The 25002-nt window shown below is 41.5% G+C and overlaps 1 pseudogene; it reads left to right on the forward strand.

Annotated features, from left to right (window-relative positions):
* The first annotated feature begins 4619 nt into the window (after nt 1-4619).
* Nucleotides 4620-25002, forward strand: part of LOC114693489 — a 39438-nt pseudogene continuing 19055 nt past the window's right edge.

Genomic DNA, 25002 nt, shown 5'->3' on the forward strand with positions numbered 1-25002 from the left:
GAGGAAGCCATGCTCTTCCGGACTTGATTCCATACATACCCATAAAGTCTCCTATACTTAGACGGTAATTTTCAGTTAACAAAACCCTTTACTATGGATGAAGCAATCAGACTCTAAAGAAAAGTTTTTCCAAATGAGGAAACTCACATGCAAGTTGCTGAGACACTTGACCACACCGCCCCAGCTAGTTTGAGGTTTCTGATTCACTTCCCTTGACTCATTCAGCCAGTGCTTGCCCAAGCAGCGGTGGGGACAAACCAGTCCCACACCCTCACCTCGCCTCCCGGAGTGCTTCACTAATCCGGAAAGCTTGCAGAAACTACCTACATGCCATAAAGTGCTAGAGAAGATGGAAGGAAGCTACCTGGGACGAAATTGAATGTGAACTGTTAGAGTGGGCTAAGCCATTGGCTCATGTTGCCAAAAGACAAGGTAGTACTAAGAAACTCTTTCCTTCCTTAATGGTTTAAAATCGATACGTTTTGGTCAATATTTTGTCTCACCTGTATGTGAAAGACATTGCCCATTTAACTGCCAGGCATATGTACCTCCATTCATCTGTTCTGTCTCTTCAGGAAAGGTCAGAGTTAATCACAAAATGTGGAATCTACAGTCAGTCTGAAATTACTGAAGACCTCAAGAGATATGAGTCTGAGGCCTGCGAACTGAAAAGGCCCACACCTCCCCAGCCCCTGCTCCTGTCCTCCGGGAACAAAAGAAAGATGGGTCGGTTGACTCTGTGTACAGCTTCAGTTGCTTTTATGGAGAACAACTTGTTATTATCTCTTGTCTCCAGAAGCTGCCATCTGCCTGGGGACTTGATTAATAGAGTATATCAAAGTGTGGGCATCTGTGAACTAGCCAGTGATTCAGAACTATTAGAAGGTCACATCTCATTTTTTATGCTTCATTTGGAAATTTGAAATGCTAACAATGTAGGGAGCCCAAAACAAATTACATCTTTAGTCAGTAATTTAATACCAAATTTATTATTTGATGATATATGCTTTTTTAAATCCTAGTTTTTCCTTAAGACTTTAAGTTTCTTACAAACTTCATGTTATTTTTAAGGCAATACTTCTAATTTTAAAAGAATTCCAGTTAATGCTGTTCCCACTTAAAAACTAGTTAAATCAAACCCTTCATATTTCAACCTGCACTTACCCAATTTAACATATTTGAGTGTGGTCCATACAATGCTTCCTCATAGCCTGTGGTCCTCATGCTCAGACATGAAGCCTGGGAAACACAGGTGCTACCTGGGTGACTATGTATCCCACAAAGATTCAGTAGATTCTGTTTTCTAAAGGCAAGATGGGAAGGAGCAACCGTAAGGAATTTTCCTTCTTTGCCACGTCCGTCCGTGTTGCCTCTGTTGGATTCAGCTGGCAGCTGGTCCCTTCCAACCTTGCCTGCTCCCCTGGCCTACGGCACCTGCTTTGTAATTACTAGGAGACATGTGCTGAGTGTGGCCCAGCCACCACGTAAGTTCCCTAGCTTGCACCTAGCTGGGGTTCCTAGGGGCTCATGTATTTCTGACAGAACAGGATTCCATAGGACGATCTGCAAAGGGACACTACTCACTCCGTGCAGGGAACTGTGGGGTGCAGCGATTTTCTTCAGAGCCCTCTGAATACAGGTCTAAAAGGTGGAGAATCTTCAGGCCTGTCATCCTCTAAAAGGGTCATGGTTTTGGAACGCTAAGGACATGACAGAAACTGGAAAACCAATGTGAGGTCAAGATTCGTTATTAAAAAACAGAAGTCTGCATTAAAGCTTCCTTGATGAAGGGCATTTCTACCTGCCAGACTGAGCCATAAAAGGGAAGTTTTATATAACGTGTGGTTTGTGGCTACATACATTTAACCACAAATCAGACTTAACCCAGAAAAAAACAGCTTATTTTCTTAAAGGCCTTTGATATTTTCTTAAAGATCACATTTCCAAATTACTTCTACCTCAGGGGATTTTTTTTCCTATCAATTTTGCTTGGCATTTGAAAACGTTATTTCTTCTGGTAGATTAATAAACCTTTCATCTTTCCTCTATCAATAACCTGAGCTCACACACAGGAATGAAAAGCAAGGAAGATGGAGAAAGGCAAGAAGGACTGACGGAAGGCTAAGGCGTGACAGAACCATGAGTCTCCACTCCTCTGTCACATATGAACCTGTTTTCAGAAGAGCTGTCATTTGAATCACTTTCCACTGTCCCTCCCGATCTCCACTGCAATGTGGATTTGAGATCACATTATCTCAGAGAGTTTGCTACAATTTCCAGTTTTCAAATGTTGTAATAATTAAAATGTTCAATTTTATTTTCAAAGGGGGGCATTTCTCTAGATCCACCTTGAGACAGACAACCTTTGCTTTGTAGTGCCGCCTTCTCTTCCTTTCTGACTGCTCAACCTGGGCTGCAGATTCGTCACCCTGACCTAGGGTCACTCAGGGTGTCTGCAGACTGTGTGCCATAGTCCCGATGAACACATGGCTGCTTTCTAAGGAAGGGCTGAAGAAGTTTTCCTTAGAGTCCCAGCTGACATTCAAATGTATCCTCTGCTGCCTTCTGACTTCTTGGCGGTTTCTCTGTTCCTTTGAGGGAGTAGTGGCCCCTCCAAGACTCCCTTGTCTGCCTGTGGGAGACATGGTGGAGCACCAGAGGAACCGGGACAGAAATGCCGGCATGACTAGAGGGGGATCCAGTGTTCAGAGAGGCAGCTCATTCTCTCCTGGGGCATCCTTCCTTCAACTCCAGCCAGACTCACTCTCACTTTGTAAGATTGCTCCTCACAAGGATTTGGTGAATCTATTTGTAAAGCATATTGGGGACCCAGTTCAACAAGATGTATGTTGGGAGGAGGGTGATCTGGGGATGTAGGGCAGTTGGTAGAGCTCTTGCCTAACATGAACCAAGCCCATCTCAGAACCCTAGTACTTCATAAAGCCAGACACGATGGTCTGTATTTGCAATACTAGCAGCAGCAGGAGGTGGAGGCATTAGGCAGAAGAATCAGAAACCCAAGGCCTTCCTCTACTGCATAGTGAGTTCCATTCCAGTCTGGGATACAATAGACCCTGTCTGCAAAGATAAATAAATAAATAGATAGATAGATAGATAGATAGATGGATAAATAAATGAATAAAATAAAAATGAATAAAAAGTGTTTTGGGTAGAAACTTTTCATATACTTATACACAAAACTGTAAGTTTCCTGGGGCCGAGCATAATTCCTCTGCTCTCATGCACCTGATATACAATAAATGTACCATAAAAGGGGGGGGGCTGATAAGGCTTTATTAAAGAGAATGAAGCGTAAGAATTAGACATGTTGCATACTCTGTATAAATCAGGGCATTGGGATTTATATAAAACTCTGTTTCTCTGATTTATTAAGCAACCAAAATCTCACTTGGCTTCAAGTATAATACAAAATAACAAATTCAATTAAAGTTGCTGATGGAAGTCCCCCGAGCAATAAGCACGTTCATACAAATAGGGGAATGTGCCACCTATCCTGAGAATTAACCTCCTACATACTAGACCTCTCTTCAGATCTGTAAGCCCGGGCTAAAGGCTCATCCAGGAAGAACAGCCCACAAAACTTGGGGAGGCTTAGGACTGCTGAGATTTCAGTAAGGGGTGTGCATATTCTCCTATTTCATCGTTAGTCACAGTTGATGTTTAACATAATCTATCGAGCTAATGTTACACTTTAGTGGGTTTTGTTCTTACGGGTTCTTTCCTCTTCAAAGGGCAGAGAGTCTGAGTAAGTACACTTTAATTAAATATCCTTTCCCTGAGTGATTGATAAGGAGAAGAGAGACAACACACAGGTGAGCCAGGAAGACTCAGCAGAAGGAAATTAAAAGTGAAGGAAACATATGCAGGCCAAGCGCTTTATCTTATCTCCTGGGCTTTTATTTAGTGTTTGCAGTTAGGAAGTACTGGTGCAGCACCTAGGTCATCCTGTGTGTCAGGCCTGTGAAGACCAATGAATAAGAGATGATCTCGTCCTGTACCGCAGAGGATATGAACAAGCCATCTTTGATAAAGCGAGGGGAAGGAACATGAATTTTTAATGTAGTCACCATCCACACGGCACCGTTTTAGTCATTGACAGGCATCTTATGGGGCAGAAGTCTCATAAGTCTCTATTACCTAGTGACATGTCGCTGTATTTACTCCCTGTGATATGCAAACAAAAATCCAACACCTAATGATGCATTTCTCGGAACATACCCTATCCATTATGCTAATTGCAAATAATTGGAGGTGCCCATGGGAGAATAATACCTTCTGACAGGAGATGTGGTGAAGTTTGCTAAAAGAAGGATTTAGAACACTGAATTCCGATGCTTGAGAGCGGAGGATGATTCTGGATCCTCATCCAGAGACCAGAAGTTTAGATGGAGGGTGACAAACTGCCCTTGGCCTTGTTAAGAAAGTAGACTCTCTCATATGCTGCTGAAACCTACTATTCAGTGACATTTGGGGGTGGGGGCGAAAGGTTGCAGAGCGAGGGATCACCAGAGAGGGGGACACAGGGAAACCATATGCAAAGGCAGAATAAAAATGGTCACTGACTCAACAGAGGTTTCTCTGATAACTTTTACTTTATGATGGCGAGAAACTCAATCGACGCTGAGGAACTACCCTTTCCAGTTTGGGATGCTCGGTATATGTGGGAAGCACAGTACTGCTTTGTGATGCTGGACAGCAGCGTTTGTCCAAAGCTCCTAGTCAACCAGGCAGCTGTGAGGGGAAGCAGTAGAGCTGTGCCGTCTGCTGTGTTGTTCAGCTTTGACGTTCTAGGCTGGATGAAGTATGTACGTGTTTAGTTTATGATGGTCTCCATTTTTAAGGGGTTTATTGGGTGCTAACCCCACTGGAAGTCAGGGCACACAATGGGAATTATCATGATGAACTACGTCAGAAACAAAGATGAACACAGTTGTGTCATTCCATGTTAGAATTTGTTAACAATAAATCCACAGAGTACAGTGGTTTTATTGATTGCGATTGACTAAGAAGTTCTATCTTCCTTTTTAGCCTTGGCCAAGGCAAATGGAGAATTTTCTTATTCTAATCTTAATTAGTAATATCTTTATATGGAGAGGTAGATTACAGAATGGCTATTAAGGGTAAAAGAGACATGAGAGACAGATAGAGGTGCAAACAGAGTCTCTATTGGAACGTAGCAAACCAAATCTAGTAGAAGTCTTCAGAGAGAAGCTGCTTTGGCCATAGGGAAGGCTTCAGGGTTCAAGTTCAGCTGAAGAAGAACGTTGCCATGGGAATTGTAGATTATCAGGTCTAGGCAGATGGATAGACAGTGGGTTCATATGGGCAAGCAGGATGACAGAAAATGGCAATTCAGTAGGCTTTGTCACCAGCAGGCTGAGGTGAGCTGAAACCCCTGGAATAATCAGAAGTTCTCTGCCTGTTAGTTCATACACATGCACTGCACGCGCGCGCGCGCGCGCGCGCGCGCACACACACACACACACACACACACACACACACACACACATACACACTCACACACACCAGATGGCCACATGACAGGTTGGTGGAGACATCGCCCCCCAGTGTTAGGTGTCCGCCTCTTTATGGTGTCCAGGTAAGAGAGTGGCACCCTTCCTTGTTTAGCTTGTCTGGTAAGTTCTCAGGTCCCACCTTCTTAATACGGTTTTCATACACCCATGGGCTTTTGCAGCCCTAATTCACCCAATGACTGTGTGGGCTGCGTCTTTTCCACTTCCAGGAACGTCATTTTTCAGTCTGGGCCATGTGTGTGGTGCCAGACAGACAGTGGCACTCATGTGTCCACCAGTGCACAGAGTCCTCCTCCAAGTTTTCAGACATAAGCGTATGTAACTTTTAAAGTAATTATAAAAGTTAAATTTAAAACATGGAAGCCTACTGAAAGGTAGAGAGAATAAAGTTACAAAATAATGCTCTACCTTCAGACAAAGTCCAGTGTTCAGCATCCTATAAGGTGTTCTCTGTCTCCTAGTGTATGTAGCCTTTCCTGACACTTGCTATCTGCAGGAGAGAGAGAGAGACAGAGAGGCCTCCATTCCCTGCCCCTCCCACTGCACCCTCTTGGCCTCAGAAGAACTTACTGCTACAATGGGCCCATCTGCTGTCCAAGGGTCATTGGACATTCTAGCTGTGTGCTCTTCATCTTAGATCCCATGGGAACAGCTTTTTCCAAGGGAGACAAAGAATTGTCTTTAGGGAAGGAATTTTTTTGAAAAACAAACACAGAAAGCAAAATCTCCCCCACACTCCCTCAAAATATTCCCCCTCCGGGACTCCCCGACCTACCAGCAAGCTATGGCTCTAACCTAGATTTAGCATCAGAAGAGCTGTGAGCTGTTTTTCCAGCAGCCTGGATGAGTGGGTAGTTTGGTGTCTTCTGGTTCAGACTCTGATAAAGCTAGCTTTCTGCAAGACCCGAAATGTTTGAAATTTCCTGGGTTCTTGTTTTCTGTGACTTTGGCCACCTGCAGTCAACCATACTCTGAAAGGACTAGAATCACTTGTCTGATTCTGTCAAGAGACGGAGACCACAGTGGCACAGGTTTTACTCTAGTCCATTGCTATACTTGCTCTATCACTACTTATTTTTTTTTACTCTCTACTCTGCTTAATTTGTAAGTTAACCTTTGCATTGGATATGTATGAATAGGGAAAAAAAACATAGTCCATACAGGGGCAATGCTATCCAAGGTTTCAAGCATCCACTTCAAGTTCTGGAACATCCCCGATGTGGATGGTGGAGAGGGATGGGTGCAGTGTACTTGATTTCTTGTCCTCCCTGAGCTGCTTCTGCATTTTTCAAGGAAACCCTTACACTGTCTTACCAAGTACATTTTCCTGTAACTTGGGCTTAGTCGCAATGTGAGCCATATCTCTAGCCAAGAGAACTCAATGCTGAAGGTCAATTCTAGTGTCACCATATTCGTAGTATGATAAACTACCCTATTGTAAGCCCTGCAGGGTATTCAATGTAAATCCACCAATCAAAAAGATTACTAGTAAATGCTATGAAAGAAAACATATATATATATATATATATATATATATATATATATATATATATATTCTTTATATTCATTAAACAAATAATAATTATGTTGGGAATTATTTTAGGCACTAGGAATTTCACAGCACAGGGTAGAGGCTGATAAAGTATTCTTACTCAAATACAAGGTCTACCTAGTGAGAAACACAAATAAGAACACAAAAACAAGTAGAATACATATTCACTTGTCTAAATAATTGCTATGAAGAAAAATACAAGAGAGGAGGAATCAAAAGACTGAAGAAAGTCGCATGGGGGAGATGGCCTTTGAGTAAAGACTGAGCAATGAAGGGATCTGTAAAAAGAGCAACCCACGTGCAAGAGGCAGGAGGCAGGTGCACCCTTGTTAGGTCTAAAGAATGGTAACGTGGTCAGCGTTGCTAGGATGGGGTGAGCAAGAAGAGGGCAGTTATAGAGGAGGTTGGAGAGGTCAAGAAGAAGGACCACACTACCAAGTAGGCATGTAGGTTTTGCTGTAGGAGAGGCCGGAGGCCACTAAGGGTCAGAACAGACTTTGTCATCATGACTCTCATTGTTTAGAATATAGATTTATAGGAAGGAAAGGAGAGAAAGACAGAAATCAGTGGGCTGTTGGTTTTGTTTTGTTTTTCAAGATCCAGATAAATACAGAGTGACTTGAGTCAGTACAGTGGGAGCAAAAGTGTTAGGAAGTTTTAAAACTGTCCAACTAAACATGCCACTTATTTTAGCCAAGACTACAGGGAGGAGAGAGTGTTTGCATCCCACCCCCACCCATATTCCTGCTACAAGAGAAGCTGAATAGGCTTCTGTTCTGGTTAAATTAATTATAACATGATCAGTAAAGCAATAGTCAAAGGGGTAACTGATATCAGTCAGATGGGTAAATGTTAATACAATTTCCTGTAGCAAGCACCCAGGGAGAGCTGTAATTCCCCCATATCCTGAAAGCAAACAAGCCGCCTAGGCTCAAGGTTAAGGGCTATATAGCAATAAAATAGCGGCTCTCGGGATTGTTTTGCAAATAAACTAGCTAGCATGTGCCTTATAATGGTGATTTGCATAAAAGATAAAACTCTAAAGGGGAAAGCAAAGCAAACAGCAGGAAGTAACTTCATTTAAAGCAGGTAGCTGATTTACAATGGGCTCGACTTCTACCCTGACCCTGAAGAAGATACAAAAGCAAGCTCTTCGGGAGTACAGTACACTGGCTCTTAATTCTTTCAAGGTTCTTTACACAATATCACATCTATCACCAACTCCAACTCTGCCCAAAACTGAATCAAATAAGCTGGTGCTTATGATTCTTAGCTTTATGACTTTGCTATGTACAGCCTTGAGAACAGGGCTTGCAGACCAAGGAATAACTGAATTCTCTCTTTCAGAGTTTAAATTGGGGCAACTGAGAAGACTGGAACTGTTAACAAGTATAGAAGGGAAGCAAGGCAGGGCAGTGGAGCTGCATTAGTGCATGGGGAGGTGGCAGCGTGGACAGACGGGAGTCCTGCCCACCCCACCCCACCCCGGGGATTCTCAATGAAGGGTCCCATGTGTCCCTTTCCCTACAGCCAGAGTGAGTTACAACTCCTCCCAACTAAAGTGCCTACAGGGAGGGCACTGGGAAAAATACAGAGTGTTCACTGAGACCTTGTTTCAATTTATAATGGCAAGATAATTTCAAAATCATTTTGTCTTCCAACTTTTCTCTCCAGTCTTTGAAGTGTACGTGAGAAACAGTGTTGGTAGGTATTAATAGACTTGCTCTCAATTAGTGGTCCTTATCCATGCAGTGCCTGACTCAAATCTTACAGAAAAAGAAGTCTATCTTGAAACATAACATTGAACAAAAGGCTAGCCAAAGAGTCTTGTCCCCTTGTAAGCATTCTAAGCACTCTATACTACTGGCCGACTCATAAGAGCAATGTAAATAGTAAGGTGGTTGGATATTAGTTTACTGAAACTTTGTGTGTGTTGGGACCTATGCTGAGAGATTTATGGACAACATTTATCATTAATCCTCAGAATTGGTTTAGCAGGTCATTTTTTTACCCACCTTTCTAGAAAAGAGTTCATGAATTAAAGAAGCTGTGTGAGTTCACTGTGTCACACAGCCAGCAACAACCAAAGTCTCAACCTGGCTTTGCCTGTGGACCACTTCCTCATTCCTAAGCCACAGTGCAAAGCTGGAAGAATAACAGTATCGTGGGAGGGTGGGTCAGGGTCCAAGGTGTATGAGTGAGCAATGATCTGAACTGGTGAAGTCATCATGAGTGCAGAACTACTGAATCACAGGGATACCACCTCCACTGCCTCCACTCATACTTAGTAGAAATGCTCGATTTAATTCCAATTCTCCAGTTAATCTCCATATTTAGATGCCTCAGTGTCTCATGATGACCAGCAAAGGAGACTGGAAAAGAGACAAACAAAATCTACTGGTTCCAGCTGGGGACACACAAAGTTATTCTCTTCAGGTCCCCCAGTCAACCCACGAGGCCATCATTTAACCTAACAGGTTAATTTCTCTTCTGTCTACAAAATTATTCTCAATGTGTAGTCACTATTCTCTCTTTAAATGTGCCATTTTGTAGTCTATTCCAAACCTAAATACATCTTGTTTCTCAGCTTTGTGTATGCAAATGCCCAAACAGAACAACAGAAAATAGTGTTAAAGACATTTGCTCATGAAAATTGTCTTGTGTGATTATGCTTTTATGAAAATAGCCAGAATGACACAAAAACTTTCTTGGCTCTGGGTAGCTAATTAGTAGCCCAGAGTCCTCATTCTCAGGTAACAATCCAAGACACTGAATTATTCATGGATAACTTGCCCAGATCCAGAGGCTGAGTGCAAGCCCCAGATGACTCCAGGGAAAAGCCACTAGTGGTTCTCTGTGCATCTGGCTTAATTAACTATCTGGAAAAAAAATGTGTTCTACATTTGCTCATAAAAATTACTGTGTGAGACAGAAGTTCAGCCAGCAATATAATTCATGCCCTCACTAACTGCTCCATCCTCTGCCTCCTTCCCACACCATTTCCTCTCCCAAGTCCACAGGGCATGCTGCCCATGTTAGGAGGAAAGCGGAGCTGGAAGAACAAAATAACCTGCAGGGTGTATGTCTTCATAGAAACCAAGTACCTGAGATGCTAAGGCCCAGTGATGCTCAGTGTTTGCCTTACAACATGGCTGGAAGGGGTCCGGCAAAATGGTGGACCATCCGCCTAGCTGCGGGGCCTCCCCTTCTTCCTTCCAGCCCTTACTGGTGAGCACCCAAGTTAGCAAAAGATGACCTGAAGAAAGTTGTTCGTTCTTTTGGATTTATAGCATCGCTGGAGGCTGTCGTCTATATCCATTCCCCCTTGGTTTTGATACAGTTTGATTCTGACAATCACTATGCAAACATTAGACATGACAGATTTAAAAGCAAAGTCCTCACTACCTCACTTCAGATGTCACCGGGCTACTTTATGTCTGACTGACCTGCTGTTGAGATCAGGCTGTGCCCTACTCTGAATTACTCTACATTGTGTAGTGGATTTGCCTTAACCAAGAGACTCCATTGACAAGTAGCATTTGACTCCATTTTAACAGCAGGGGATGACTCTGCATTCTGGTTGACATATAACCAACACTACCTGACTAGCCCCAGCCGCGTGGCATAGGGTGATAATAACTTATTCCCAGTGGTAAAAATGATGCCACCCTAAATTTATCTAATTTGGAACTCTATGAGGAGATGAGTGTACTAAAATCCCATTAGGAATACCAGAACTGGGACTTGATCAAACATAACCAGGCTAAGAGAAGAGTGCAATACCCTCACCTGGAGCCATGAAGAAGAAAACACCTAACACAGAGATGGTGATGGAACTAGGTGGCTTGAGACCTGAAAGCCCGCTGTGTATTTTAAGGGATTGACATTCAAACAACTCCCTATTAACCCAGAGACTTTAGCTCAGCTCCACCCCAACTGTCCACATAACCTACTCTGCCACGGACTGGCCCACCGGGAGTACCACGACCGTAGGAGAATCAGGGCTTGGGTAGTCAGAAAGGCAAGGATTCGGCGACTGACAGACAGACAACAAACACACTCAAAAGTGGTTTGAATCTGCTGCAATTTTACTTCTGCAAATCAGTAGTTTATATACAGAAAAGAAAACTATCAAGTCATACAGGGAACAACAAGAGTTTGGCAATAATTCAATTACATCATCTTTAAAAAACATCAAGCACACAGTTACTAATCGGCGCTAGACATATCCCTTCACTCACAAGAACTTTATGACCCAAAGAGCAGTCTGTGTTTTTTAAACTTAGTACAGTTCCTAGACTTGTGTAGGCTTCTTGCAGCTGTGTCCTTCATCTTTATCTCAGCTGCTCGCTAGTTTATTATTCATTTTTATTTTTCTGGTTCTCATGACCCATTTAGCCAATTTGGATGCTGCAGATCCTCCCTAAGTCTTTCTTCAGTTCTTTACCATATATCTCTTCTAATATAAAATCTTTTTACCTACTGGAATATGGACACTTGTACTTTTACACCTGTAAGGGAAGGGGTTCTGCTGTATTCCTTAAGTTTTCCATGCTGAACTTCCTCAACAGAGGGGCCCACTATCTGCCTCCTATGAGATAATGTTTTCTGCCATAAATCACTTTAGTTGGGATTCCTAGTGGGTGAGTGTTCATTCCCTAGAAGTGCCTGAACTATTATACTTTCTATTATCTAGCGGCTTGAGGCTTGAGGTCTTTAAGGAATAGTTCATTCTGTTATATCTAAATAAGGTCCATGTCCAGCTTCCCCTTTCCTCCACAGTTCACAACCCAAGCATTCATTAATTTTGGCTGTGTTTTATAGATTAATTAGAACATTATCAGAAAAGCAGTTATACAGAACCCATAGCCCAGAGAGCTCATGATCTGTGAAGCACGTCTCCTTCGAGAAGGAGGCATAACACGGGCACTCTGCCAGGGACCTCCAGGGAGCTTAGTCCCGTGGGACACGTATCTCCCGTCCGCTATTATTGACATAATTGTTCATGTCACACGGACGACAATGGAGTTGGTGTGGCACTACTCCAATTGTTGTCTGTCTGTCCTCCTGTTCATCCTTTCAAACTCCTATCCACTCATCTACCCATTCATCATCTAGAATCAAGGCTGCCTTCCACCTCTGCAACCTCCAAGGTCCTGCCGCTCACTGTGCAGCTCACTGGACTTCTGCCTCACTTGACTTCAGCTCAGCTCGACTCTGCAGGCAGCCCTCCAGCAAGCCTGTTACCTAGCTCCTGCAGTTGCATCCCCATCACCATTTTGCTTGCCTCTAGTCAGGCCTCTTTGAAACTCCTTAAATGCTGCTGTGGCCTCTTCATCCCTTTGCAAGCAATCTGTAACCTGCACATACACGTCCATAGATATATTCACTGTGTGATGTGCAATGTGTGTTCTAAAAGTTAGTCGTTAAGAGTGGAATAAAGAAATCTATGTTTGCCTTGGCCATTTAACAGTGAAAATTGAGGTAGCTTGACGAATTAAGAGCAATGAAGCCAGCATAGCTTGTGAATTTATTGTTACTCCCCGAATTCTGACACTGTGGAACGACACACACGTGTCTGCCTGTGTTTCTGACTTGGCACCCTCACAACACTTAGCTACAAATCCCCTCCCCAACATCCCCTGAAGTACTCTGAGACCCCAAGGAAGTGCAGTGCTTGGAATTACAGTCCTGCTACATACAGTGAAGAATTCTGGGAGGGTCCAGATGCAGCATTTCCAAACCCTCTCCCACGTTGTCATGGCACTCCAGGCAGATCCCTGTCGTCACCAAACAGGAAGTGCTCCCTGAGCACAGGAATACTGAATTTTTACCCATATTTCTTCTGTAGGTAAAACTGGTGACCATTGGCTGTGTATTATACTCATTTTCCATCCCTTCTCCCCTCCCTGGATTGGGTTAGATTTCTAACGGTCCTTTCCAGTGAGGGTCTTATTATAAGACTGTTTAGAGGCCCAACATGAGCCACCACAATTAACACAAGAACCTGTCAGTCGGGAATCTTTACTGAAATTCTGCCAGAAATAAGAGAAAGTGGAGCTACAGTCTTGATTATGCAGCTGTTTCCACTATTATCTACATTATAGTAACTTTGGTCCTCATACCTAGTACACCCATCTCTTTATGTGGCTTCTCTGACTACCTCATAGACATTTTCAGTTCACTATGGACCAAACTAAACTGAGACTCCTCTAACATAGTTTACAAGCAGTAACCAATCTGAAACCTGGAACCATTAAATATGGCGGCTGGCGGTGGCTTTGCAGTGAGGACATCACTTGCTGCGGTTACAGGAACCACCTGTGTAGGGTCATCTTTGCATTTGGGGCTGGAACCTGAAGTCAGCAGAGAAGGAAAGATAAACGTGAACCAGGAATGATGGGAAGAGCCAGGGAAACTGAAATATGCAAATGAGCTGTGTGAGTCCACACCAGCCTCTTACTGCCTCCAAGCCTCCAGCACACACGGTGCCCATGACACTTAAGGAAAGCTGTCTGCCTGACCGTTCACATGAGTCTCATTTAGGAGCTGTGGAAGCTGAAGGAACATCTAGCAGGGGCTGGAGGAACTACATGCCTAAGTGCTGTCCACACACCAATAAAGACAAGACAGCAGCATGCATGAGCTGAAGGATACTCTGGTGCCTCCTCACCGAACTTTCAGCATAAAAAGAATATGTCTGCTTTTTACCTTTCACTTCCCAAATGATCCGCAAAATGGTTCATGTAGCCTCTGCTAACACTGAACTATTAGGGAAAGAGTATTCTGAAAACTGTAATTGTAGTTCAGCTAAACTAATGTAGTACAAATAAGCAATATAAAGCCCCAAATAGTTATTCCTTCTGTGGTCCTTCTATCCTTCACTGAATGAATCCATTTGTTACTAGATTTGAGAGGGGTGCAGTGATGGGGATCAGACCCAGGGTCATGCATGCCAGGCATGTAGTCTACCAGTATATAATGTTATATTGTTTTGCATATAATCTTAATACATATATACATATATATCCATCTATGTAGGTTCTTTAGGTCATAAATACTGAAAAGTAAAACTTCTTCTCCCACCTAATCTAAATCCAGCCAATCACAATCATTTCAACTGTACTTTCTGGTAGTTCAATCTCTTGATAGGGGTCGGTTCAAATCACCGTCACTTGGGGCTTAATTGATGCCTCTGTTGCTTAGTTAATGGCCTCTTAGCTGAATTCCCAAGGCCGAGTCGAGAGAAGATGAAGGCTAATAGCATTTGCAAGGCTTGCACGCTCTTCACACAGGTTACTGCTTGCCTGCTGCCTCCTCTCCCTCCTGGTTTCACTGAGGAGAGACCTCAGGTTCTGTGCTGTCTGCATATCCATGGCCTTGGTGATCTGTTTGCCCACAATTTACTCTCTTCACACTCCTTCTGTTGCTCTGATCTCTCTCTAAGGGAACTGAGAAATGCGATTATAGAGCATTTACAGGTTTTCAAGGGAGAACAACCATAGCCAAACTCACTGCACACATAGTTCTGATTCCAATGAAGAATCCAAAACAGAGAATGAAATCTCTAAAATTTTCCTGGACAACTGGAAGATACTTTGTATCAAAACATGTAAAATATTACAATGGGTGAAAGACACTCAGACTTGAAAGTTATCTTGAGAGATTGTATCTTTCCTTCATTCTGAACTAATGTAGAAGTATGCAGAGGAATGAAGACAATTAGAACAAAGGTAAAGAGCCCCCCCCCAAAAGCAATAAAAATTTCATGCTAATTACAAGTCAAATATGAGGAAGAAGAATCTGCTTATTTACAGTCTATGACTTGATTATAAAAATAATTGTGAAAGTGACTAAAATTAGAGTCTCGTTGATAAGATATAGGTTAAAATGTATTAGTAATGTTGTTGAGCATCTACAATGTACAAGGCACTACATTTCTGACATGCTTACTTACTGGTGTACACCATACTCAGAACAAAATTCAAAAGTGTCCATTTTGCTATAATTATAGCTGACAGTGTAAGTGTTACATGCTCTTAACTAATTACATCACCAGGTATTAGCCCTGGAGATGTTGTCAGGGAAATTTTATGAAGCCATTTTATTCTCAAGAGCTCCCTAATATGCTATTATTTAATTAAGAAAGATGGGCCATAAATTTTCTTTCTTCTAGTGTCCTATGCCTGGAATTTTTATTCATATGTTCCCCAAATTTGGACTTCATATTTGCAATTATTTAACACAGATTAAGAATTTTCATGAGTGCTTTCAAAATAATACTGCCTCTAAGGCAAGCAAAATCATCAACCATGAAATATTAGTTATGGATGAATCAGTGTTTTGGATGTCGACTGTATAGTCCATCAAAGTAAAGACTAACAAGGATGAACAAATTGGTTAGATTGATAGGTTAGGAGCTAGACTTCAGTAATTTATAAATATTCAACTCTACTAAGAGACTAAAATCTGGTGCATGTGGTCAATACTGTAAACAAATTTTAAATTTTATATCATCTTTTGTTTGGGCTTTTCATTCCCTTGGAAAAGGATTTCACCAAACTGCTTACTGATGACCTGCTTGGTAGGATTGTGGCTCCCCCTGTGGGGGAGTAAATCACTTTTCCTTCTCTCTTCCAGCCCTGCCCTCTGCAAGTCACCTTAGTCTCACTCTCTGCTCTAGTCTATGGTCCAATTGAAGAGGAAATTTGCCTCCAGACTCCTCACTCAGAATTGTCTGAGTGGCCCAAGGCTCCAGCTATGAACAATGTTATCTTTCACCCTATTACAGCATGAGATGCTAAAGAAAGGAGCGTGCACATGGGCTCCATGTGGTACCCATGCTAGACTCCCAGTTCTGAGGACCCAGGGCAAAGGCAGCGCTAGGAATAGAAGTTATCACTTCATGATATTGTACTCTGTGACAAACATCCCTCTAGGCAGTGTTCATCCTTTGTCACATCTGAGCACCAGCTACCCTGTGAAAAGGGTTATATTGTGTTTCATTTTCAGACACATCAGCTATGACATAGAAGACTTAAGTAATTCACCAAGACAAAACAGAAGTAAGCATGCAAAACTAGGTCTCTTAGACTACCACCTGACATACTTAAATTGTGGGTCTCCTCAAAAGAACAATACTCAACTTCACATGGAAAAACAAAAAACCCAGGATAGCCAAAACAATCCTGTACATTAAAGGAACTTTCAGAGGCATCACCATCCCTGACTTCAAGCTCTACTGTAGAGCTATAGTAATAAAAACAGCTTAATATTGGCATAAAAATAGATACATTGATCAATGGAATAGAATTGAAGACCCTGGCATTAACCTACACACCTACAAATACCTGGTTTTTGACAAAGAAGCCAAAATTATACAATGGAAAAAAGAAAGCATCTTCAACAAATGGTGCTGGAATAACTGGATATAGGCATGCAGAAGAGTGCAAAGAGATCCATATCTGTCACCATGCACAAAACCTCAAGTCTAAGTGAATCAAAGAACTCAACAAAAATCCAGTTACACTGAACTTGATAGAAGAGAAAGTAGGAAATAGTCTTGAATGCATTGGCACAGACACTGAGAGCAACAATTAATAAATGAGACCTCCTGAAACTAAGAAGCTTCTGTAAGGCACCATCAATGAGACAAAAACAGCAGTCTACAGAATGGGAAAAGATCTTCACTAACCCCATATCTGACAGAGAACTGATATCCAAAATATATAAAGAACTCAAGAAACCAGACATCAAAATGCCAAATAACCCAATTAAAAATGGGGTACAGATGTAAACAGAGAATTCTCAACAGAAGAATCTCAAGTGGCCAAAAGATATTTAAGGAATTGCTCAACATCTTTAGCCATCAAGGAAATGCAAATCATAACAACTCTGAGATACCATCTTATACCTGTCAGAATGGCTAGGATCAAAAATGATCACTGATGACAGCTAATGTTGGAGAGGATGTAGAGTAAGAGGAACACTCCTCCACTGCTGATGGAAGTGCAAACTTGTTCAGCCACTTTGGAAATCAGTATGGTGACCTCTCAGAAAATTGGGAATCAACTTACCTTAAGACTCAACAATAACACTATTGGGCATATACCCAAAAGATATTCAATCATAACACAAGCATGTTCATAGCAGCATTATTCATAATAGCCAGAACCTAGAAACAACCTAGATGCCCCTCAAGTGAAGAATGGATAAAGACAATGTGGTTCTTATACACAATGGGGTATTACTCAATGGTAGAAAACAATAGAATCATGAAATTTGTAGGCAAATGGATGGAACTAGAAAATATCATCCTGAGTGAGGTAACCCAGACCCAGAAAGACAAACACAGTATGTACTCACTCATAAGTGGATATTAGAGATAAAGCAAAGGATAACACAACCCCAGAGAAGCTAGATTAAGAAGGAGGCCCCTAAGAGGGACACAAGTGGAGGGCCCCAGAAAGGAGAAATAGTTAAGATCTCCTGGGCAAACCAGGAGGTGGAGTTGAAGAAAGGGAATGGAGGATGGGAACATGAGGGATCAAGATGGATGAGTTGGGGAAGGGATGGAGAGAGAGAGCAATGAAAGAGATATCTTGATAGAGGGAGCCATTATGGGGTTAGGAAGAAACCTGGTGCTAGGGAAATTTCCAGGAATCCACAAGGATGACCCCAGCCAAGACTCCTAGCAATAGTGGAGAGGGTGCCTGAGCTGGCCTTACCCTGTTATCAGATTAGTGAGTACCCTAATTGTTATCATAGAACCTACATCCAGTAACTGATGGAAGCAGATGCAGAGATCCAGAGCCAAGCACTAGGCTGAGCTCCTGGAGTTGAGTTGAAGAGAGGGAGGAGTGATCATATGAGCAAAGACCGGTCAAGATCAAGATGGGGAAAACCACAGAAACAGCTGACTGTTGAGCTAGTGGGAGCTCACAGACTCTGGACTGACAGCTGGGGAACCTGAATTGAACCGAACTAGGCCCTCTGAATGGGGGTGACAGTGGTGTGGCTTGATCTGTTTGTGGAGGCCCTGGTAGTGGAATCAGGACTTATACCAGGTGCATGAACTGGCCTTTTGAAGCCCATTCCCTATGCCAGACTTTGTTGACTTCCCAAGGGAGGTCTTACCCCCTCTGAGGAGTGGATGGGAGTGGGATTGGGGAGAGGTAGGGGGCCAGGAGAAGGGGAGGTAGGGGAACTGGAGTAACTGAAATGTAAATGAAAAATGAAAAAAATATTTTTAAATAAAAAAAAATTGTGGGTCCCAATCTCATGTGAGGTTACATAAATTTGGCAATGGTAAATAGTTTCTGAACAGACAATGACCAAAATCACAAATCACATACATAATGGATCTGAAGTGTTTCTGGCAGTGCTTGCCCATGTGGATTGATTCCTCTGTAACACTGAATCTCAACACACAGCGAACAAACGTTGCGCTAGAGTATCACCGTGCCACTTGTCATTTTACCATTTGTTTATTCATTTGCTGATCTTTATGATTCTTCATCAATAAGTATTTGATATGTATACATTCTTTATATACTTATATGCTTGGGGGAGGGGGGTTCTCAAGCATAAAGGAGTCCCCAACAGAAAAAGTTTAAGAATCCTTGTCTACGCTCCAAGCTCTGTTTATACTCACTAGGCTTTACTGTGGCCCCATATGATGCTAAAAATTGAAGGGAAAATAACTTGTCTCCCCCAGTGATTCATTCCTTCTGGCGTGTTTCAAGCACACCTGCTATGCCCCTTGGTAAGTCCATCCCCACTCTCGTGCACCGGATCTCCACTCTCCTCCCCATCATCAGCATCAAATCAGCAATAGTCTCCCCTCACCTTTTGCCTCTGCATCCCGTGCTCACCAGCACACAGACGCCTTCTTATACTCTTACCATGAGACATTGTCCCCTGATTCTGCATTCTTCTACCTGTACCCCATTTTCCTCTTCTGCTTTAAAGCAAAACTTACCAAATGAATTTTGCATCCATTACTTTCAAGTGAATTTTGTGTTCCTACAGTCCTCTCTATCAGAATCTGAAGTTTAAAGTTACACAGACTTCATTTTTCCTCAATTATTAGAGTTACGTGTATGCATTGCTCTTTGAGGGCCAGTACAACTTGTTGACTCCATTTAGTGTTGCATGTATGTACATTTTTAAGACTGACCACTTAGTATTGGAGTACCACTTAGTGCACTGATCCTTAGGGGAGACTGAGTCTCCATCTCTCAGCAATCATTAATTGCCATTAGTTCTTCATCTAGGGATGGGACCTTGTGAGATTTTCCACATCCACATTGGCTTGTCAATATGTGTTTCTATTGTTCAGGTCTTGTTTAGGTTGTATTGTTGGGATTTCATGGCTACAGCTTCCCTGTCCCATATAGAAGACACAGTCTCACAAGAGACGCCCTGGTCCCCTGGCTCTTACAATCACCCACCCTCTCTTCTGGATCTCCCTGTGCCTTCTGTGTGTGGATGGTGCTGTAGACATGTCTGGTGTGGCTGGGCATCTTCAGGCCTCCTTAGCCAGCTGTCCTAGAAAGTATCAGATTTCTTTAGCTCTTTTTCATCCCATTCAATTTCTTTTAGCAGATTGAGCTGAGATTGTATTTTTATTTCAAAATCAGGCTCCCTAACCATTCAGCAATGTGGAAGAGTGAATTCAGTCTTGGAAGAAGTCTGGGGACTCTACCATTTCACTCACAGTGCAAGACACCAGTGCTGAGAGTATGAAAGGATCAGTGAAAATCATTGTTACACTGAGGAAAAGCACAGGAAGTTCCCTTCTAATGCTGTCTGAGGTGTTCCGGGTTTGTTTTTCTAATATATATAATTTTCTGTAAATAAGATTATTTATGCATAAATGGAGAGCTTGCCACACATATATTTAAAAAACAGATGAAGCAGAAGAAAGAAAAAGATCATAGAGGTGGAAGAGGGAGCCTTAGGTGAATTAGGGTGGATGCTTTTGTCATGGAGAGAATGCCTGTGTAATGAAAAGCATTTGTCTTGTGTGTGGCTCTAAATGTTAATGTATCAGGTGTGCTTTAGTAAGCTTGCTTGTGTAGGAAGCAGAACATTGTTTGTTACTCTATATTTTATCCATGGTCTCACCTTATTACATGGTTCATTTGAAAATCTATAATAATTATATTTGGGTGTCTTTTCTCCCCCACCTTTATAGAAAGAATTTTAAGAGCATTTTCAGTGATGTTTATAAAATATAATGCTTAGAAAGCAATATTATAAAGTAATCCTGGTATAATTACTTACATGAACTTGAGTTCCACTGTTTATATAGGGTTCTCAGAAAATAGCTTGGAGACTATGGACTTACAATGAACTTAGTGGAAGAAACTCAGTGTAAGCAGGAATGGTGGTGTCCCCCCAGATCCCAGCACTCAGAAGTCAGAGCAGTAGGTGAGTTCCAGGCGAGGCTGTGCTGCATCGTGAGACCTTGCCTCATAAAGGAAAAGAAATTCAGGATAGCTTTTACATAAATGTAAACTGTAGGAAAGAAAGAAAAAAGGAAGAAAGGCTCAGAAAAGGGAGGGTGAAGGAGGATAGGCAAGGTCTTTCCAAACATCTTGTAATTTTTGAGTACGCATTCTGAATACAGATAGGTATAGACTATATTACTAAACAACTATATTTAAACATCTGCTTTAAAAAAAAAACCAAGGAAGCAATTGCTGTTACTAGATTTGGATATGAAGAAGTTGAATTTAACTAATTTAAATACCTTTGGGATGGGAAAAGGTTTAGAGGTAAAAAGCTAGTTCCAGGCCTACTCCTAATTCCAGTCCTAAAACTAAACCTACGTTTATGATTTACCCCAAACACAACTGCAAATTTAACATGATGCTGACTTCAAATACAGTCTGAAACCTAGGTCTAATCCTCACCAATGCCCTAACCCTAACCATAAAACAGCCCCAGACCTTGTATTTAGAACAATAATAATCCTAACTGAGCACTAACCCTAAACCTTCATGAACCGTGACCTAGACACAAATCTAGCCCTAAACTTGAAAACTATTAACCCCTAGACCTAGCCCTAGTACAAGCTAAAACCCTCACCCTAGACCTAACCCAGTCTTAAATCTAATTCTAACCCTAGTATAACCCTCTCCGTAGCAACAAGAGTAACCCAACCCTACTAGTCCTAAACCTAAGCCTAAACTCTAGCCTAACTCTAACCCTAAACTTTAGCCTAACCATAACCCTAAACTGTAAGGCTAATTGCCAAATGGTCTTATGAATAAAAAACCTGGAGCCAGATACTGGGGTAAATTCTGAAAGATCAGAGAGACAGAACAAGCCACAGCCAACCTCACCTCGCCAGCTCCTCAGCTGATCTTGTTTCTTCAGACTGAAAGCTTCTAAGACCTCACTGGAATGGATCTCAGCTGAACTGCTGCTAAGAAGCCTCTAGTTCCTGATCCTCACATCTTACATAACTTTCTGCTTCCTGCCATCACTTCCTGGGATTAAAGGCCTGTATCCTTCCCAAGCAAAGACATGAGATCTCAAGTGCTAGAATTAAAGGCTTATGCCACAATGCCAGGCTGTGTTCCCAGTGTGGCCTTGAATTCACAGAAATCCAGACTGATCTCTGACTCCCGAATACTAGGATTAAAGGCGTGTGCTACCATTGCCTGACCTCTATATTTAATAAAGTGGCTGTTCTATTCTCTGAGCCCCAGATAAGTTTATTGGGGAGCACAATATACTGGGGACAACAAGCATACTAAACTATAGCTTAACCCTAACCTTAAACTATAGTACTAATCCTAACCCTAAAGTCTAACCTAACCCTGAACCTAAACTCTGGCCTAACCTTGACAGTAAGCTCTAGCCTAAACCTAACCTTAAACTAGTCCTAGTTTTAAGAAGTCCTAATCCTACCCCTGAATTCTAGTCGTAACCCCATACTAACAGTAATCCCAGCCTTAGCTCTTGCCATGTTCCTAACTCTAGACCTATCCCTGCCCCTAATCCTAGTGCAAGCCCAGCTGTAGCCCTAGCCCTAGCCCCACATGTATGCTTAAACCTAGCCTAGCTCTAACTATCACCATAACCCTGACCCAAACCCCAACCTTAAACCTAACCCTGTTACTACCTAAGCTTAACCCCAACTCTTAACTGTAATCTATCTTCAGTCCTAACACTAACCTTAACCATAAACTTTTTGGTTAACCTTAAGACTGACAAGCCTACCTATAGCCTTAGTCCTAAATCTAGTCCCACCCAAATTCTAACCCTAACCCAAACCATAACCTGAGACCTAACTGTGACCCTGACACAGCCCTAACAAAAACTGTATCCCTAACGATAGCCTAACCCTCGCCCTCAACAAAAAAGCCCGGGGTGGGGGTGGGGTAAAAAAGCATGTCTATACATCACCATAATACAAAAGTTCAAATCCAAAAGGAAAGTTTCATTTAGTTTACTCCAAAGCCTTTCAAAACGTGACTGATTTGAAGTGACAACCTATGTCAAGAGACAGAGTAGGTCTGTGTATTTACATCACGATTGATGAAAGGTTACATCCAATACTAACATATTTTTAAAATGCAGATGGAAAATAATGAACTGGGTAACATAAAAAAAACTGTCCAAACATAGTAATAGGCAGCTAAAAGAATTAGAAATACAAATGCTTAATAAATACATGAAATTATAGAAATATGCCTTCAAATTCAAAGATTCTGTTTTCTACCCCTAAGACATAGTGATAAATATTTTACAAGCATTGAAATTATCCTGGATTAGTGCAGTTGTTTCACTAGGTGGTTTGAACAGGAATGTCCTCATAGATCCATGTGTTTGAATGGTTGGTCATTACAGAGTGGTGCTACTTGAGAGAGATTAGGAGGTAGGGCTTGAAGGACAGCAATGGCCTTATTGGGGGAAGTGTGTCACTGGGGTGGGCTCTGGGGTTTCAGAACCACAAGCCAGGCCCGTGGGCTCTCTTTCTCTTCTTGTTACCTGAAGATCCAGATGTAGGACACTCAGCTACCAACTCTGCCTACACGCTGCCATGCTTTCCAGCATGAGGATAACAGACTAAACCTCTGAAACTATAAGCAAGCCCCAATTAAATGCTATTCTTTAGAAAAGTTGCCTTGGTCATGATGTCTCTTCACAGCAAAAAGCACTGACTAAGATAAGTAAGGAGATAAGATTCTTATATACCATTGATAAGAATATGTAAGGTGAGTGGAACTAATTAACTAAAGTTTAAGTATGCATGTCATCTAACCCAGTAATTCTACTTCCAGATACTTATTCTACAAACATTGACATCAAAACATCTAATCACTGTGATATTCATCTATTTCAGAAAATTAATTGCAGCATTATGCATAAGAAAAATGTGCAAAATGAGCTAAGCATACATAATTACGGAATTGATTGGATAGAATATTGTGCACACATCTTTTTAAAAGAACTAATTTTGTATATGCTGTCATAGAAAATACCAATGATAATTATCAGAGGCTATTTATTGGGTGAAAAAGCAAGGTGTAGAGCAACATATTTAATGCACATGTTTACAATAACCCATTTATGATGACTTGTTTATACATGAATGTGTATATAGTACTTAAAAGTGAGCAAGTATACATAGTCATAGTGTTGAGTCTTAAAAGAATTAAGTAGTTTTGTATATATAACATCATAAAAATATCTTTGACACTTTTATATTACATCTTATCATAATTGATAATAGGTTAAATGATAGATGAGACAAATAGATGATATTTAGACAGATATATGATATATAAATGATAGATAGCTAGACAGATGATAGAACACAGATAATTGATAGATGATACAAGGCTAGATAGAAAATGAACAAATAATAGATATAGATAAGTAGGTCGATAAGTATATTATAGAAAAATAGATGATTGATTGATAGATATTATTTTCTTCCTCTTCTATTTCTGTCCTTTCCTCCGTTTTTTGGTAAAGCAGGGTAGAGAAAACAGAATTTGTTGAGATGGTGACACTTCAGACTCACACTGTGAGAGATGATAGATATTAGAAGGGAAAGATGCACAATAACTACCCCGTCATAGAGAACTGAGAAGACCTGTACCTCGTTCTTAGGAAAGACTTCCCAAGAGTCTTGCAATGGGGAACCAGTCACCACATTCCCAGCTTATGAGAACTGTCCAAAGAGGAGAGATGTCTTCACAGGCCATTGAAGACAAACTTTGAATAGATGAAGGGTAATAACGAACTATGTTGTACCTCTAGGGTCCGTCTTCAATGTGTTTTATCAATGGATGGTAGTAAGGGCTTGTTTTGGTAACAGAATGTCCCTGAACAGCTCTCTAGATGTTGCAGGGAGCACTTGGGACATCTACGTATCTGTCTATATATCATCTACCCACCCATCCATCCACTTACCTATCTATTTTCCTACATTGTTAATGTCCTAGAGAACAGGATGGAAAAGAGTACCAAATTTTTCTACCTCATGTACATTTACATTTTCAACTTTTTTAATAAAAAAAAGAATTAGTGTGGGGAAATTAATGCCAATCCTTTTTTCTGATTCTGCTTTTCCTTTGGCAAAGCATTTCAGAAAGATAAAGAATTATCTCCACTATTTAATTATTTTCATCCATTTTTAGGAGAAATGCAGGTAGCTATCAACACATATTTATAAAGTGCACATTTTGTGAACAACATTCTGCTCTGAGATGAGTAGAAAAAAATCAATATTGGATTTTGGTTTGGGGAAGCAAGACTATATACATGAAAAATGACTTAAGTTCTATGTCTACAAAGAGTAGTTTTTGTCAATGCCACAACATGGAAGTAAAGAGATAACTGTCTGAAGGAGACAGATTAGTGTGGTGGGAA

The sequence above is a fragment of the Peromyscus leucopus genome, chromosome 3, assembly GCF_004664715.2.
Source record: "Peromyscus leucopus breed LL Stock chromosome 3, UCI_PerLeu_2.1, whole genome shotgun sequence".
NCBI lineage: Eukaryota > Metazoa > Chordata > Mammalia > Rodentia > Cricetidae > Peromyscus > Peromyscus leucopus.